The sequence below is a fragment of the Lissotriton helveticus genome, chromosome 10 (assembly GCF_964261635.1).
Source record: "Lissotriton helveticus chromosome 10, aLisHel1.1, whole genome shotgun sequence".
In the NCBI taxonomy this organism is placed as follows: Eukaryota; Metazoa; Chordata; class Amphibia; order Caudata; family Salamandridae; genus Lissotriton; species Lissotriton helveticus.
In genome coordinates this window covers 1,080,911,089-1,080,930,599 of record NC_136071.1, presented here as the reverse complement: position 1 = coordinate 1,080,930,599, position 19,511 = coordinate 1,080,911,089, and positions in this window count along the sequence as shown.

Sequence of the window (19,511 nt, the reverse complement as noted above, 5' to 3'; positions counted from 1 at the left end):
TGGGAGACCTCAACTTCCACCTGGAAAAGAATAACGACAGCAACACCACCACCCTTCTGGACAACCTGGCCAATCTCGGACTCAAACAACTTGTTGACACTCCCACCCACTTAGCCGGACACACGCTCGACCCTATCTTCACCTCCAGCAAACACATCTCATTCGATCACACCACAGCTCTCCATTGGACGGACCACAGCTGCGTTCACTTCAGCTACAAAAAGACCACGACCCACAACCCCCCACAACCTATTCCTCGAAGAAACTGGAACAAAATCACCACCGACCAACTCTTCACATCGCTTAACCAAAACCCTCCTACCATATCATCGGACCCAAACCATGCAGCCACCAAACTTACACAATGGATCACCCACAGCGCTAACGAATTAGCACCGTTGAAAATCCACCAGATCAAACGAAGTAACAAAAAGGCCCCCTGGTTCAACGATGACCTTAAGAAATCCAAGAAGTTATGTCGTACCCTCGAGAAAACCTGGAGAAAAAACCCAACCACTGACAACCTGACCACCTTCAAGGACGCCACCCGCAAACACCACCAATTGATCCGATCCACCAAGAAATCAGCATTCAAGGATCAACTCGACAACAACGCCCACAACAGCAAGGAACTATTCAACATCATCAAAGAATTTACCAACCCCACCGCCGGCACCAACGACATCACTCCCTCCCAAGACCTCTGCGACTCTCTATCCTCTTTCTTCCACAACAAAATCGCCGACATACATAACAGCTTTGAAAACCAGTCCGAAGAACAGACCACTCCACCCACCTCCGAACCAAAACAGCACTCTCACAACCTTTACGCCTGGAACCCAATCACTACTGAAGACACCATTCGCCTGATGAACTCCATCCACTCAGGTTCACCAACCGACCCATGTCCCCATCACATCTTCAACAAAGCAGACTCCATCATCCCACAGCAGACCCCTCGGAACTTAAGAACTTCCGCCCCATCTCACTCCTTCCATTCCCTGCCAAAGTCATTGAGAAAGCCGTCAATAGTCAGCTCGCCGCCTTCCTTGAATCCAACAACTCCCTCGACCCCTCACAGTCCGGCTTCCGAGCCAAACACAGCACCGAAACCGCCCTCATCGCTGCCACAGACGACATCCGAATGCTACTGGACAACGGAGAAACAGTTGCCCTCATCCTACTTGACCTCTCCGCCGCCTTCAACACAGTCTGTCATAGCACCCTCAGACAACGCTTCAGCAACGTCTGTATACAAGGAAAAGCATTGGACTGGATCATCTCATTCCTCGCCGGAAGAACCCAGAGAGTCCGCCTCCCCCTTTCAGATCAGAGGCCACCGAAGTCATCTGCGGCGTACCACAAGGATCATCACTCAGTCCCACCCTCTTCAACATCTACATGAGTCCCCTCACATCCATCGCGCGACAACACAACCTCAACATCATCTCCTACGCAGACGACACCCAGCTGATCCTCTCCCTCACCAAAGACCCAAACACCGCCAAAACCAATCTACACAAAGGAATGAAAGAAGTAGCCGAATGGATGAAGAACAGCCGTTTAAAACTAAACTCGGACAAAACGGAAGTCCTCATCCTAGGATCATCCCCCTCTGCCTGGGACGACTCATGGTGGCCACCGGCCCTGGGTACAGCACCCATACCTGCAGATCACGCACGTAACCTGGGCTTCATCCTAGACTCCTCCCTCTCGATGACCAGACAAGTCAACGCCGTCTCATCTTCATGCTTCAACATCCTACGCATGCTCAAAAAAATCTTCCGTTGGATCCCCACCGAAACAAGAAAGACGGTCACCCATGCACTGGTCACTAGCAGACTGGACTATGGAAATACCCTTTACGCCGGAACCACAGCCAAACTACAGAAAAAACTCTAACGCATCCAAAACGCCTCAGCCAGACTCATTCTGGACATCCCCCGTCAAGCTCACATTTTGGATCACCTGAAAGACCTCCACTGGCTCCCTGTCAACAAGAGAATAACATTCCGTCTCCTCACCTACGCACACAAGGCCCTCTACGACCTAGGACCCGAATGCCTCAACACACGACTGTCCTTCTACACACCCACCCGCCAACTACAATCATCCAATCAAGCCCTCGCCGCAATTCCGCTCATCCATAGATCCACCATGGGAGGAAGATCCTTCTCCTACCTAGCAGCCAAAACCTGGAATTCTCTCCCCACTCACCTCCGCCTCACACAGAACCACCTCTCCTTCAGAAAGCAGCTAAAAATCTGACTTTTTGATAAGTAATGCACCCACCCTCCCTCAAGCGCCTTGAGACCCTCTGGGTGAGTAGCGCGCTATACAAATTCTTGAACTTGAACTTGAACTTGAACTCCTTCCATGCTTTCAAGCTCTCGACTCTCCTTTGATGTTTAGGCTTGTTCTCACCCCTTATGCCAGCATTTCCTCTGAATGAGCATGTATTTGCAATCTCTGGCGCTCATTCAGATAAAATGAGCACATATCTTCATTTTCCTTTATCAATGAGAGAGTAGACAGTAAGGCCTGATCATTGGATAGATGTTATCATAGTAAAACGTTTAATAATACTGTTCTGTAGGTAACCAATAAGAAGCTTATGCTAATCCATATTCCTGATGTTCATTACAACTGTGAGCAATTAAGGCTTCATTCTGAGTGCTGCACTGATGTGAGGTGCAGCACCTATTCAGGAAAGCACCACTTTCTGGAAATAAATGATACACTTCACATTTCCCAAGTTTCCTTACGTTTTAAAAAGCCTTTGTAATGCTAAATACTTAGTTATTCCATGCTGGCTTTATCCTTATGGGTGAAAGGCTCATTGTTTCTGAGCTCTAAAAAACAGAACAGCATAATGGGTGAACAGACAAAATTAATTGCGTCTAATTCAAGCTGATAAAGTAAGAGTAGATTTTTTTGGCACCTACTCTATTGAAATAGTATTCGATAAAGTGAAATCATATCTTGTTTGGACACGCCACGTTAAATAGCATTAATTTATACACATACATTAATTTAACAATGGGGATATTCAATTTAGTAATGGATCACTGGGCCTCAAGTACAGAATTCTACCTTTGGCAAAATTAAAAGTAACTTGGTGTTTTGACATCTCATTAGTGAAATGTTCAGTGCTATTCAGTGGCGTGGCAGAACGCTGGGATCAGACTTCTGCAAGTAAAATGCCCAAGGCATTAAAGACGAAGAGAGAGCAATTGTCTAAAGCTGTGGAGTTTCGCTATTTTTTAAGACAAGAATGTAAACGTAAGAAAACAAAACACGATTCTTATTCCTATGAAATAGGGTACAGACAGCACATGCTGGAGCTTTGCATATGTAATGCACGGCGCTTCGTGTTTGGGGCTGACAAGCACAAGAACATCTTGCAGGCAGCTAACACGATGGATGTCCAGATCTGGAAGCACCGTCTTCCGACTCTCACTTAACACATTTTTAAACATTTAAGCAGTAAGATTGCCACCAGTGTTGGGGAAAAAACAGTTCAGAAATATATCATAGTATAATAGTACCTACAGTGGTGGCCGGCATGGCTCGTGGGTGGCAGGCAGGCATGGGGAAGGAGGGGGAGTTAATGTAAAAAAAAAACCACTTACCTTGCCACCGGTCATGTCCCTGATCCTGCTCTCCTCTTCTTGACTCTAGGAACAGGAAGCACAGACAGGCTCCCTTGACCAATCACAACGGTGCAATGCAGCGTTGTGATTGGTTTTGGGAGTTCTGGTTCGATGCTCAACGAGGAAATGGGGGCCTTGGCATGGTCTCCAAGCAGGCTGTAATGCCGCCCGAATAGAGAATGGGGAAAGTGTGCATGACTAGTTTGAGCAGCCCGAGACGGACGACCAAACAGTCATTGCACACTTACGAGTCTGAGAGCAGAGCAGCCCGCCCCCCCAACCGCAAACTAAGCAGCACAGGAACATAACATGTAAAACACTTAAAGTTATTATCATTTTATGTTTCCTTTACGTTAATGTTTATCTTAAGGTTGCACTGCTTAAAAACAGTGGGGCAACGCTCCTCTGCCATAGAAGGGAGCCGCCACTGAATACCTACCTAACAATCAGTGTGGGTCTGCATTGCAGTCACTGGGAAAGGAGGACTTGCCACGGCCGGATTAGAAATCAAAAGCAACAAAAGGCAAACATGTTTAAATCAGACCCTGCTCTCTTACCGTCTCTTTCTTTCCAGTTTCACCGTCTCTACATATATATTTCCCACTCTCTCTCTCTCACTTACTTTCTCTCACTGTCTCTCATTGGTCTTGTGTCTGCCGTCATAAACCTTGGGAGCTGGGGACAGAGGCTGTGGTAACTGCCTCCAAAGGCTCTAGGCCCCCTGGGGAATAACCTGCTACCTGAATGAAACAGAAAGATAAATCTAGCGCAATGACAGAGCTCCGTACTTTCTCACAAGCTTACCGATATTGACTAAACGTGATACAGCTTTCCGAAAACATTTGCCCTTTTATATTTCGGTGTGATTTTTTTGGGCCGCTGATATTTTCAATATTCATTAATCTGCTAAGCAGACATATTGCCAAAGAAACTTGTTGGCACAAATAAAAATAATATGGCAATAAGACAGAACCCTACAGAGCACTACATGGACCTAGACAATGGTGACACTAAAAAATAGCAAAGCTCAAAGGTTTTGAGAGCCATGCTAAAGGGCAAGTAGTCTGAACTTTCCTAAACTTGCTCAGCAGGTACTTTTAGTTTAATAAGGAGCAACACAAGGATTGTCAACCAGCCCTCTCTCTGTTGTTCCAAGGGACACGGACCTGAAGTGGGAATGTCCGGGTGTGACCCGAAGCATAGTGTTTGAGAAGGTTAGAGAGCTGAGATGTCTCCTGTTCAGAGAAACACATCTGAACTTGATTGATGTCCCCATAGCCCCCTAATGAGTTTCACCTCATGCTAAATATTTACTCAAATTATTTAACCCTACCACCGCACAGCCAGCCCCTGAACCAAAGTTCTGAGCATGCTAAAAGGCCAGAAGCAGCTTGCCAGTCAAACCCAAGTAAAGGATATTGCAATAGTGGAGTCTGGAGTGTATTCACAATGTGACAACAGATGCATGGTTGATTTTAAGGAGGAAAAGCTGAATTTTCATTAACAGCCATATAAGGTGGAAGCAAGAACTTACAACTGTAATAGCATGCTTGTTAGTGAAATCAGGCGCTAGCTTTGAATATTATTTCCAAGACAAGCTATTTTTTTTTCCACCACCGATCAGCACAGGAGGTGACATCACTGGATCTCCCATAATCCACTTGCACAGGGAGTGACATCACTGAATTTCACATCATCCATCCGTTGACAGGAAGTGACTTTACTGGTCTCCTGCCAAAACCATCTTTAAAAGAAGAAGCTAAGCAACAGGACTTCATTTCCCAATACACATCAGCACATGAAATGACATCACGGCATCCTGGACTCCTCTCCCACCCAGGACCTACCTAATGACAGCTGCAATTTATACATGCAGTGGACACTTTGCCACTGGATTCAAGCTAGTCTTGCTGATGAAGGGTGTTACCCAGAAACCGGTCCCAGGATGCTAGTTTCCGGTCCAGGGTAGACCTGGCTTGGCAGTTTGGGCAGGACTGTTCCCATGAGGCGGATCACTGACAGAATATCAACAGTCAAAATATCGAGTTGCCAAAATATCGAGGTAAAGATATTGAATGCCAGAATATCGACTTCCTATCTACAAACAGGTAAGTACAAAAATATCGACTCCAAAATATCGATAGGAAAAAATATAGACAGTCAAAATATCAAATTTTTTAAATATCTTAAAATTAATTTAAAACTAATATAATAATAAATATAATTAATTTAAACATACTTAAAATACTTAAATAAACTTAAAAATAATAAATAATTACTGTAACTTTAAAAAAACATAATAATTGTAAAACATATATATATATATATATATATATATATATATATATATATCAAAAGCAATGCGCCAAGCGCTCTGGGAGGGCTACCCATGACCCATCTGACCATCCAGCCGTGTTCTGTGTCCCGATGTCCTCACAGCTTTCCTCACTGCTTAAAAAGAAGTCCGACGCGTTTCGGGGCAGACACGGTTACAGCGTGACACATCAATTTGAATTTTAATGACCTCACAACTCACCCCACAACCTGCAACCCAAGGTATATAAACTTGTGACTTAAAACAACGGATTGCACACCTACTCAAGGTAAACTACAGGCTCACCAACAAATGAACTACAGCAACCAGCATGCCTGGCTGCACAACGTCATCAGCCACACCCACTCAGGGCGGCCTTGATTGAAACAAAATCCGTTTCAATTAGTTGGTGAACCACAGTGCAACGAATTGAAACAACGTCCATGAAGAAGGGGCGTGTCTGCCCCGAAACGCGTCGGACTTCTTTTTAAGCAGTGAGGAAAGCTGTGAGGACATCGGGACACAGAACACGGCTGGATGGTCAGATGGGTCATGGGTAGCCCTCCCAGAGCGCTTGGCGCATTGCTTTTGACATTTTCCACGGTTAGCCATAACCGGGGGAGGGGCTCCACTTCGCCGAACATCTAAAGCGCAGAAGCCGGTGAAGACTGCAGCAGGGATACGAATCCCCGCGGTTACAGCGTGACACATCAATTTGAATTTTAATGACCTCACAACTCACCCCACAACCTGCAACCCAAGGTATATAAACTTGTGACTTAAAACAACGGATTGCACACCTACTCAAGGTAAACTACAGGCTCACCAACAAATGAACTACAGCAACCAGCATGCCTGGCTGCACAACGTCATCAGCCACACCCACTCAGGGCGGCCTTGATTGAAACAAAATGCGTTTCAATTAGTTGGTGAACCACAGTGCAACGAATTGAAACAACGTCCATGAAGAAGGGGCGTGTCTGCCCCGAAACGCGTCGGACTTCTTTTTAAGCAGTGAGGAAAGCTGTGAGGACATCGGGACACAGAACACGGCTGGATGGTAAGATGGGTCATGGGTAGCCCTCCCAGAGCGCTTGGCGCATTGCTTTTGACATTTTCCACGGTTAGCCATAACCGGGGGAGGGGCTCCACTTCGCCGAACATCTAAAGCGCAGAAGCCGGTGAAGACTGCAGCAGGGATACGAATCCCCGCGGTTACAGCGTGACACATCAATTTGAATTTTAATGACCTCACAACTCACCCCACAACCTGCAACCCAAGGTATATAAACTTGTGACTTAAAACAACGGATTGCACACCTACTCAAGGTAAACTACAGGCTCACCAACAAATGAACTACAGCAACCAGCATGCCTGGCTGCACAACGTCATCAGCCACACCCACTCAGGGCGGCCTTGATTGAAACAAAATGCGTTTCAATTAGTTGGTGAACCACAGTGCAACGAATTGAAACAACGTCCATGAAGAAGGGGCGTGTCTGCCCCGAAACGCGTCGGACTTCTTTTTAAGCAGTGAGGAAAGCTGTGAGGACATCGGGACACAGAACACGGCTGGATGGTCAGATGGGTCATGGGTAGCCCTCCCAGAGCGCTTGGCGCATTGCTTTTGACATTTTCCACGGTTAGCCATAACCGGGGGAGGGGCTCCACTTCGCCGAACATCTAAAGCGCAGAAGCCGGTGAAGACTGCAGCAGGGATACGAATCCCCGCGGTTACAGCGTGACACATCAATTTGAATTTTAATGACCTCACAACTCACCCCACAACCTGCAACCCAAGGTATATAAACTTGTGACTTAAAACAACGGATTGCACACCTACTCAAGGTAAACTACAGGCTCACCAACAAATGAACTACAGCAACCAGCATGCCTGGCTGCACAACGTCATCAGCCACACCCACTCAGGGCGGCCTTGATTGAAACAAAATGCGTTTCAATTAGTTGGTGAACCACAGTGCAACGAATTGAAACAACGTCCATGAAGAAGGGGCGTGTCTGCCCCGAAACGCGTCGGACTTCTTTTTAAGCAGTGAGGAAAGCTGTGAGGACATCGGGACACAGAACACGGCTGGATGGTCAGATGGGTCATGGGTAGCCCTCCCAGAGCGCTTGGCGCATTGCTTTTGACATTTTCCACGGTTAGCCATAACCGGGGGAGGGGCTCCACTTCGCCGAACATCTAAAGCGCAGAAGCCGGTGAAGACTGCAGCAGGGATACGAATCCCCGCGGTTACAGCGTGACACATCAATTTGAATTTTAATGACCTCACAACTCACCCCACAACCTGCAACCCAAGGTATATAAACTTGTGACTTAAAACAACGGATTGCACACCTACTCAAGGTAAACTACAGGCTCACCAACAAATGAACTACAGCAACCAGCATGCCTGGCTGCACAACGTCATCAGCCACACCCACTCAGGGCGGCCTTGATTGAAACAAAATGCGTTTCAATTAGTTGGTGAACCACAGTGCAACGAATTGAAACAACGTCCATGAAGAAGGGGCGTGTCTGCCCCGAAACGCGTCGGACTTCTTTTTAAGCAGTGAGGAAAGCTGTGAGGACATCGGGACACAGAACACGGCTGGATGGTCAGATGGGTCATGGGTAGCCCTCCCAGAGCGCTTGGCGCATTGCTTTTGACATTTTCCACGGTTAGCCAAAACTGGGGGAGGGGCTCCACTTCGCCGAACATCTAAAGCGCAGAAGCCGGTGAAGACTGCAGCAGGGATACGAATCCCCGCGGTTACAGCGTGACACATCAATTTGAATTTTAATGACCTCACAACTCACCCCACAACCTGCAACCCAAGGTATATAAACTTGTGACTTAAAACAACGGATTGCACACCTACTCAAGGTAAACTACAGGCTCACCAACAAATGAACTACAGCAACCAGCATGCCTGGCTGCACAACGTCATCAGCCACACCCACTCAGGGCGGCCTTGATTGAAACAAAATGCGTTTCAATTAGTTGGTGAACCACAGTGCAACGAATTGAAACAACGTCCATGAAGAAGGGGCGTGTCTGCCCCGAAACGCGTCGGACTTCTTTTTAAGCAGTGAGGAAAGCTGTGAGGACATCGGGACACAGAACACGGCTGGATGGTCAGATGGGTCATGGGTAGCCCTCCCAGAGCGCTTGGCGCATTGCTTTTGACATTTTCCACGGTTAGCCATAACCGGGGGAGGGGCTCCACTTCGCCGAACATCTAAAGCGCAGAAGCCGGTGAAGACTGCAGCAGGGATACGAATCCCCGCGGTTACAGCGTGACACATCAATTTGAATTTTAATGACCTCACAACTCACCCCACAACCTGCAACCCAAGGTATATAAACTTGTGACTTAAAACAACGGATTGCACACCTACTCAAGGTAAACTACAGGCTCACCAACAAATGAACTACAGCAACCAGCATGCCTGGCTGCACAACGTCATCAGCCACACCCACTCAGGGCGGCCTTGATTGAAACAAAATGCGTTTCAATTAGTTGGTGAACCACAGTGCAACGAATTGAAACAACGTCCATGAAGAAGGGGCGTGTCTGCCCCGAAACGCGTCGGACTTCTTTTTAAGCAGTGAGGAAAGCTGTGAGGACATCGGGACACAGAACACGGCTGGATGGTCAGATGGGTCATGGGTAGCCCTCCCAGAGCGCTTGGCGCATTGCTTTTGACATTTTCCACGGTTAGCCATAACCGGGGGAGGGGCTCCACTTCGCCGAACATCTAAAGCGCAGAAGCCGGTGAAGACTGCAGCAGGGATACGAATCCCCGCGGTTACAGCGTGACACATCAATTTGAATTTTAATGACCTCACAACTCACCCCACAACCTGCAACCCAAGGTATATAAACTTGTGACTTAAAACAACGGATTGCACACCTACTCAAGGTAAACTACAGGCTCACCAACAAATGAACTACAGCAACCAGCATGCCTGGCTGCACAACGTCATCAGCCACACCCACTCAGGGCGGCCTTGATTGAAACAAAATGCGTTTCAATTAGTTGGTGAACCACAGTGCAACGAATTGAAACAACGTCCATGAAGAAGGGGCGTGTCTGCCCCGAAACGCGTCGGACTTCTTTTTAAGCAGTGAGGAAAGCTGTGAGGACATCGGGACACAGAACACGGCTGGATGGTCAGATGGGTCATGGGTAGCCCTCCCAGAGCGCCTGGCGCATTGCTTTTGACATTTTCCACGGTTAGCCATAACCGGGGGAGGGGCTCCACTTCGCCGAACATCTAAAGCGCAGAAGCCGGTGAAGACTGCAGCAGGGATACGAATCCCCGCGGTTACAGCGTGACACATCAATTTGAATTTTAATGACCTCACAACTCACCCCACAACCTGCAACCCAAGGTATATAAACTTGTGACTTAAAACAACGGATTGCACACCTACTCAAGGTAAACTACAGGCTCACCAACAAATGAACTACAGCAACCAGCATGCCTGGCTGCACAACGTCATCAGCCACACCCACTCAGGGCGGCCTTGATTGAAACAAAATGCGTTTCAATTAGTTGGTGAACCACAGTGCAACGAATTGAAACAACGTCCATGAAGAAGGGGCGTGTCTGCCCCGAAACGCGTCGGACTTCTTTTTAAGCAGTGAGGAAAGCTGTGAGGACATCGGGACACAGAACACGGCTGGATGGTCAGATGGGTCATGGGTAGCCCTCCCAGAGCGCTTGGCGCATTGCTTTTGACATTTTCCACGGTTAGCCATAACCGGGGGAGGGGCTCCACTTCGCCGAACATCTAAAGCGCAGAAGCCGGTGAAGACTGCAGCAGGGATACGAATCCCCGCGGTTACAGCGTGACACATCAATTTGAATTTTAATGACCTCACAACTCACCCCACAACCTGCAACCCAAGGTATATAAACTTGTGACTTAAAACAACGGATTGCACACCTACTCAAGGTAAACTACAGGCTCACCAACAAATGAACTACAGCAACCAGCATGCCTGGCTGCACAACGTCATCAGCCACACCCACTCAGGGCGGCCTTGATTGAAACAAAATGCGTTTCAATTAGTTGGTGAACCACAGTGCAACGAATTGAAACAACGTCCATGAAGAAGGGGCGTGTCTGCCCCGAAACGCGTCGGACTTCTTTTTAAGCAGTGAGGAAAGCTGTGAGGACATCGGGACACAGAACACGGCTGGATGGTCAGATGGGTCATGGGTAGCCCTCCCAGAGCGCTTGGCGCATTGCTTTTGATATATATATATATATATATATATATTAACAACACATATACAATATTTTTTCTGTAGGATAGCGAGAGGGTTAAATTTACTATTCCCACTCCAGAGAGTGCAACAGTAGGGAAAGCGTTGGATAGCGTAGGGGTAAAAATTACTATTCCCACTCCAGTGAGCGCAACAGTAGGGAAAGTGTTGGATAGCGTAGGGGTAAAAATTACTATTCCAACTCCAGAGAGTGCATCAGTAGGGCAAGCGTTGGATAGTGGAAGGAGAAAAATTACTATTACCACTCCAGAGAGAGCAACAGTAGGGAAAGCGTTGGATAGCGTAGGGGTAAAATGTACTATTCCCACTCCAGAGAGCGCAACAGTAGGGAAAGCATTGGATAGCGTAGGGATAAAAATACCTATTCCCACTCCAGAGAGTGTAACAGTAGAGAAAGAGTTGGATAGCGTAGGGGTAAAAATTACTATTCCCACTCCAGTGAGTGCAACAGTAGGGAAAGCATTGGATATCGTAGGGATAAAATTACTATTCCTACTCCAGAGAGTGCAACAGTAGGGAAAGCTTTGGATAGCGTAGGGATAACATTTACTGTTCCCACTCCAGTGAGTGCAATAGTAGGGAAAGTGTTGGATAGCGTAGGGGTAAAAATTACTATTCCAACTCCAGAGAGCGCAACAGTAGGGAAAGCGTTGGATAGCGTAGGGATAAAAATTACTATTCCAACTCCAGAGAGTGCAACAGTAGGGAAAGTGTTGGATAGCATTGGGATAAAAATTACTATTCCCACTCCAGTGAGTGCAATAGTAGGGAAAGTGTTGGATAGCGTAGGGGTACAAATTACTATTCCAACTCCAGGGAGCGCAACAGTAGGGAAAGCGTTGGATAGCGTAGGGATAAAAATTACTATTCCAACTCCAGAGAGTGCAACAGTAGGGAAAGTGTTGGATAGCGTAAGGGTAAAAATAACTATTCCCACTTCAGAGAGTGCAACAGTAGAGAATGAGTTGGATAGCGTAGGGGTAAAAATTACTATTCTCACTCCAGTGAGTGCAACAGTAGGAAAAGCGTTGGATAGCGTAAGGATAACAATTACTATTCCTACTCCAGAGAGTGCAACAGTAGGGAAAGCGTTGGATAGCGTAGGGGTAAAAAATACTATTCCCACTCCAGTGAGAGCAACAGTAGGGAAAGAGTTGGATAGCGTAGGGGTAAAAATTACTATTCCTACTCCAGAGAGTGCAACAGTAGGGAAAGCGTTGGATAGCGTAGGGTTAAAAATTACTATTCCCACTACAGTGAGTGCAATAGTAGGGAAAGTAAATACATCATATATAAATATAAATTACATAAATATTAATACCAATTACAAATTATTTAAAATATTTTACAATTTTATAAAATATATTAATTAATCAATTAAAATTACAAATAAAAATTAATTAATAATAAAAATTACCTACTAATACTAATTATTTGCCAATTACCAATAAATTAATTAACAATATAAAAATAATTAAAAATTATACCCTAATAAAAATATTTAAAAAATGTAATTACTTACGATTAGATTACTTTCCAAACTATTCCCCTATAAACACACAACGCACTACAGAAAATAAATTACTAAAATTAACATATTTATCAATTAATCAAATAAAATTAATTACCAATTATATTTTAATTAATTACCAATTAATAATTAATTGTCAATTCATTTTAAATAAAATACCAATATATAAAATAACATATTTAATTAATTATAATTACATTACTTCCCACCCTATACCCCTATAAACCCACAACCCGCTACAGAATTATATTACACAAATATTAAAATTTATTATTAACTTACCTTAAATTCGATATTTTTGTTGTCTATATTCTGTCTAGTCGATATTATGTCCATTCTATATTTTTGATTCGATATTATGTCCATTTTATTCGATATTAAAATTTTCTGGTCTATTCTATATTTTTTACTCAATATTATGTCTAGTCGATAATAAAAACTCGATATTTTGACTCTACATCCATGAGGCACAGGGTCAAGAATGATTTGCATATAGCTATGTCTGAACTGGGGTGGGGAAGTGAGCTAAAGAACGATGATGGATTCAACCCAGATCTGTGACTGGGGGTGAGTGTCTGAAAAGTTTCAGTGCTCCGTTCATCATCTCCTTGTGTTTGATTGTTTGCCCTAAGTTGGCATGGTAGCCCAGATGTGGGTCCCTTGCTCACTTTGCCACTGGATTCAAGCTAGCCTGGCTGATGAAGGGTGTTACCCAGAAACCGGTCCCAGGATGCTTGTTTCCGGTCCAGGGAAGACATGGCTTGGCAGTTCGGACTGGGCTGGACTGTTCCCATGAGGCACAGGGTCAAGACTGATTTGCATATAGCTGTGTCTGAACTGGGGTGGGGAAGTGAGCTAAAGAACGATGATGGATTCAACTGAGAACTGTGACTGGGGTGAGTGTCTGAAAAGTTTCAGTGCTGCGTCCATCATCTCCTTCTGTTTGCACGTGCATAGAGCATACCATTGGAATGCCAAAGGCGTGCCAAAGAAAAGCCTGTTTGTACCCATACACATCTGGATCACACCCAGTGGCAGGAACCCTGGTCTGATCACTGCCCAGTGATATTCTGCAGCACTCCTAAGGCCATTAGACCCTAGACACCGTCCCCCCAACTGCTGGTGCGCCGCACCTCACACCATATTGGAGCTTTCACCTGCTTCTGGTTCTTAAGCAGGCACCCACCCACATCCCACACGCAAATGCTAACAACACCTTCAACACCCTCTCCCAACACACACACCACAAAAGTACCAACAATGCCTACACTCCCACTCTACACCACACGCCACAGCAAACCCACATGTAGGCACCCACTCGGATGCATGCTTCTCAACACACAATCACCCAGCAAACACACAACCAAAATATGGGACCTTCTGAGTAGCTGCGCATCCGACATCCTCTTCTTCACAATAGCCTGGCTTAACCCCTCCCCACATCCCTATGGCAGTCCCAATGGGCTACATGATTGCTTGGCAGGACCACCTTCACAAGCAAAGAGTAGGACTTATTATCATCTACAAGGAATCCTACAAATATGCAACATTCACAGAGAATGCAACTTCGTTCATGGAACACCTGCACTTCAAGCTGCAAATCTCTGAGAACTTTACCCTGAACGGAACCCTCGCCTACCAACTACTCGAAATATGAGCCACCTTTACCAACCGCATTACCTACTTTGAGGAGCCGCTCACCACTGACTCCAGAGACTGCATTATCCTTGGCGACCTTAACTTTCCCCTGGTAGACCAAATTGACACCTGCTTCACAGCACTCTTCGAAAGCTTGAGCAAAATCGGACTCATCCAGCTCATCACAAAACCAACACACACCACAAGACACACACTGGACCCCATCTTCACCATCAAATATAACTGCCCCACACAGCTCACATGGACCAACAACTCCGTCATCCACTTCAAAATAAACATACCTGAGGTCAACACCCCTTCCAGGTTCAGCAATCCAAGCCAGAGGTGGGGCAAAATCAACAAAGCGGACTGGCTCAGCACCCTCAACACTGATCGCTTAGCCGCACAGACAATCTTGAAAATGACTGCAACAACTTCAACACGTGTATCAAGAACTTCCTGGATTCCCTTGCCCATTCAAATCCAACAAGCATAGTAGATCAAACAAGCAGACCAGCTGTTACACAGAAGAGCTCAGAGACACTCTGTAACCAGCTAGAAAGGAAATGGAGAACCAGCCACAACACTACTGACAAAACTTCCTACAAGTCTGCACTCAGGAAACACCAAGAAAAAGTACTAATGGACCGCATTGAAGGAAGTTCCAACAGCTGCAAGGAGATCTACTTGATCGTCAAGGATTTCACCTCACCCTCAGCCACTGTCAACAACATTGCTGCCTTCCAACACCTCTGTGAGAACCTATCCAACTTCTTCTGCAGCAAAATTGCAAACATCTACAGCAACGTCCACACCAACCCAACCCCAGAGAAGTGACTGCTAACCTACCCTTCAACAACCAAGACAGCCACCTGAATGAATGGACAACCTTCACCAGTAACGACACAGCAGAAATCCATTGGAACATCCACTCAGGGGCCCTAGTGAACCCATGCCCCCAACATATCTACAACCTGGAAGTATCACCAATCAACGCCAACATAACCCACATAATCAACACCTCCATCATGTCCATCACTTTCCCAGATGAATGGAAACTTGTAGAAGACAACGCCTTCCTCATGAAACCCACAGCAGACCTTAATCAACTGAGAAATGCCTGACCCATCTCCCTGGTCCCCTATCCAGCCAAAGTGATTGAGAAGGTCATTAACAATCAACTCAAAACCCACCTCGAACTTCTCCATCCTCTAGACAACACACAATCAGGATTCAGGAAAAACCATAGCACCAAAACGGCACTCATCATGACCAGCTACAACATTAAAAACATCCTGGACTGAGGAGAAACAGTGGCCCTCATCATGCTCAGCCTCTCTGTGGCCTTCAACGCTGTCTCCCACAACACCCTCATCAGAAGACTCCATGAGATTGGCACACAATAATCCACTTTCTTGATCTACTCCTTCATCACAAGAAAAACCCAAACAGTCAGGCTGCCACCTTCCACATCAGAGACTCAGAAACTGATATGCGGTGTACCATAAGGATCATCCCTCAGCCCCACTCTTTTCAACATATACATGACACCACTCGCCAACAACATCTGATCACACGATATCGCTGTCATCTCCTACATAGATGACTACCAACTCAACCGCTCCCTGATGGACAATACAAACACCACCAGAACCAACTTCACCAACTGCATGACTATGGTAGCAGACTGGATGCGAACAAACTGCCTGAAGCTCAACTCCGACAATTCGGAAGTACTGGTGTTCAGCAACAACACCTGTTCATGGTATTCCACCTGTAGGCTGTTGGATCTAGGACCAATACCCACACCCACAGAACATGAAGGAAATTTAGAGATCATCTTAGATGATTAGCTCAACATGAAGGCTCAAGTCAACTCAGTATGCACCGCCTGCTTCCACATCCCACAAATGCTGTCAAATATCATCAAATGTTTGCCTCAAAACACTAGACGGACCATCAATAGCAGGCTGGACTACTAAACCCTCTCTATGTTGGAATCTCAAAACAACTCCTACCCAGATTCCAAACCATCCAGAATGCAGCCGCAAGACTCATACTCGACCTCCCATGCTGCAGCCACATCACACCAAACATAAGTAAGCTTCACTCGCTCTCCATTCACAAGCACAGCCAATTCAAACTTCTCACACACACATACAAAGTCCTACAAAGCACAGGGCCAGAATATCTGAACTGCCACATACACTTTCACCAACACACCAGACATCTATGCTCTGCCTCACTTTTACTCACACTCCCCGCGTCCGCAAAAGCAAAACTGGAGATTGCCAATTTGATTACATTGCAATCAAGACATGGAATGACATTCCTCAACACATTAAAGGCTCCTCCTCACTGCTTGAGTTCCGTAAGAAGCTTAAGGCCTGGCTCTTGCACCTTGGGACTGCACACCTACACACCTTGCCTAAGCACTTGGATACTCTTTCAGGTGAATAATGAGCTGTATAAACCAACATAGCATAACATAACAGGTGTGCCCAATCCATTAATTTATAGCCACCAAACACTCCCTGAGCTTTAATGTAGAAAAAGGAGTATACCTATCAAAATTAAAAAGCTGAATGTCATTCAAGCAGGAAGTGCTCCACAGCACACAGATCTAATTAACTCAGAGAGTGGTTTATTAAACAAAATGGGACACAGATGATACCATACAGATTCCCACAAAGTATGTCTGCTTTAGGAGCTTTAATTGGGGGGAGAGATAAAGAACTAGTGTAATCACCTGATCTTCACACACTTAATGCTAGTTTCATTAACTTGAGTTCCACCATATTAAAAGCAGAGGAGAAATTCAGACAGGACCATCCAGGGATTATATGTGTTGCTTTAACCAGAGAACCTTCCATTTTTAGTGAACCTCCTCCCCTCTAAGCAATTATCCTATGTACTGGAGGCGATATTAAAGATAACCACTTTCTTTTAAACTTAATGAACCCTTTATCACTTAAACACATGCCCCCTGTCATTTGTTTAGTTTTTCTCACCTTTGACATATGATTTGTGTTAGACCTGTCATCCTTGGAGTGGTATTCCCCCAGACATTTTGCCTGCAGTCTCTGCTTATTTACTGAACTTGCTTGTGTTGGCATTATAACTGTGTGCACTTTCCTCCCTGCTAACCAGTGGCAAAGTTCTTGTGCTCTCCTTTAAACCTGGTAAAATTGACAGACATCCGATTGTGACTTTAGATTCACTTGTAAGGCCCTAGTGGATGGTAAATGGCCTGTAAATGTAATGCTACCAGTGGGCAGCAGCACCCATTGCACCACCCACTCAAGTAACACTGTAAAACATGTCTCAGGCCTGCCACTGCAGCCTGTAGTGTGGGTCTAAACTTCCATTTTGACCTGGCAAAATAAACCTTTTTCCAGGCCTACACCTTCCTTTTTCATAAATAAAAGGCACACCTAAAGTAGGCCCAAACCACCCCTAGGGAAAGGTGCATGCTTATAAAAAATCCGTACATGTGTGCTTACATTATACCTGTCCTGGTAGGGAAAAACTCCTACAGTTGTTATGCACTACTGTAAGGCTACCTCTATCATAGACTACCATTAGGTTACCTTATTATATTTAGTAAGAGCTAACTTAAGATTGGAAACAGATGGGGTAATGCTATTTACATTCAAATTAATTTTAATTGTAATTCCTCTTCAATGGTATGGCTCGATATTAAGGTACCATTTTGAAAATGCCACTTTTAGAAAGTTAGGGCATCAAAAAACAAAGTAATGGATGCAATGGTTGAATTAATGACATTAATGAGTGATGTTGCATAATGTTAAGTGGAGATGTTCTTTCCATTTCTGCAGCCTCCACTAACTCTACTAAATAAAGGAATACATGTTCTAACCCAGAATTCCATGCGTACTGTGCTCACATTAAATCATTGAGAGTGCTGCATGGTATATTAGACTCACAAACAAAAGCAGTCCATAGTAACATGCTTCATGTTTGATGATCATTGTGGTGGAAGACAAAAATATTGGATCATAAATCTTGCGTGTTTTGAATATTGTCAAAAATATTGTTTCTACAAATAATTTCAGAAATGGAATATAGAAGGAAATAATATCTTTTTTATGTGTATAATGTTTTTTTAATATATTGCTGCAGATAATACTGTTTAGGTTGATTATAGCTGCAATAAATGTCGCCTTCGTCAATAATTTAATATATTAGTTTTACGTGTTAGCATTATTGATATAATTGTTTTCAATCAATCAATCAACTCTTTATTTCGACAAGAATGTCATGAAAGCATACATCATAAAAACAGTTAAAAGGTAAACAGTAGAGTACAATAACATTTAGGAATAGAATTAAAAGACATATCCTAGTCGAATAATAAAGGAGATACACCTAAGTTATATGTGGTTTTCCCCCCTGGAATTTAAAAACCGGCCACAGTCCAGCTCTACAGAGTAGCTTGATTGAATAAATTCATACATTTTTCACCAAGGACCTTCTTATATTCCACATTGCTGATAAAAATTTAGAAACAGCTAAGACCATTACAGGGGAGAGGTCCATTTTTAATATTCTATATGCTTGGGAGCAGTGCCTAATACCCACATTTTTACATAGCGGGATAATCCACCTCCTTCTCGGTTTTGAGTATGCAGGACAGAAAAACAAAACATGCACTTCATTTTCCAAGTCTGAGGTACAACCTGGACAGTTCTTAGGAGAAGAAGGGTACCAATTACACATAAAGGTTCTGATGGGTAATGAACCATGCCGCCATTGTAGGTACAGCTTCCTTGCAACAATAGGGCTGACATCATCCAAGACATGTTCAAATTGATAAAAATCCTTAGTCATTAAAAACATACCAATAGCTGAGCCGGAATGGGAGTTTGACAGGAGGGTGGACAGTTTACTTTCACGATACATATTGACCAACTGGTTACATGAAATTCCATTGCACGCATGCTCCGGATCGGACCACATAGATGCAAGGCCTAGTTTCTCAAGTCTCTCTCTCATATACTTGAGCCAAGAAAATTTGCTCACATTCGCTAACCTCAATACATCTACTAAC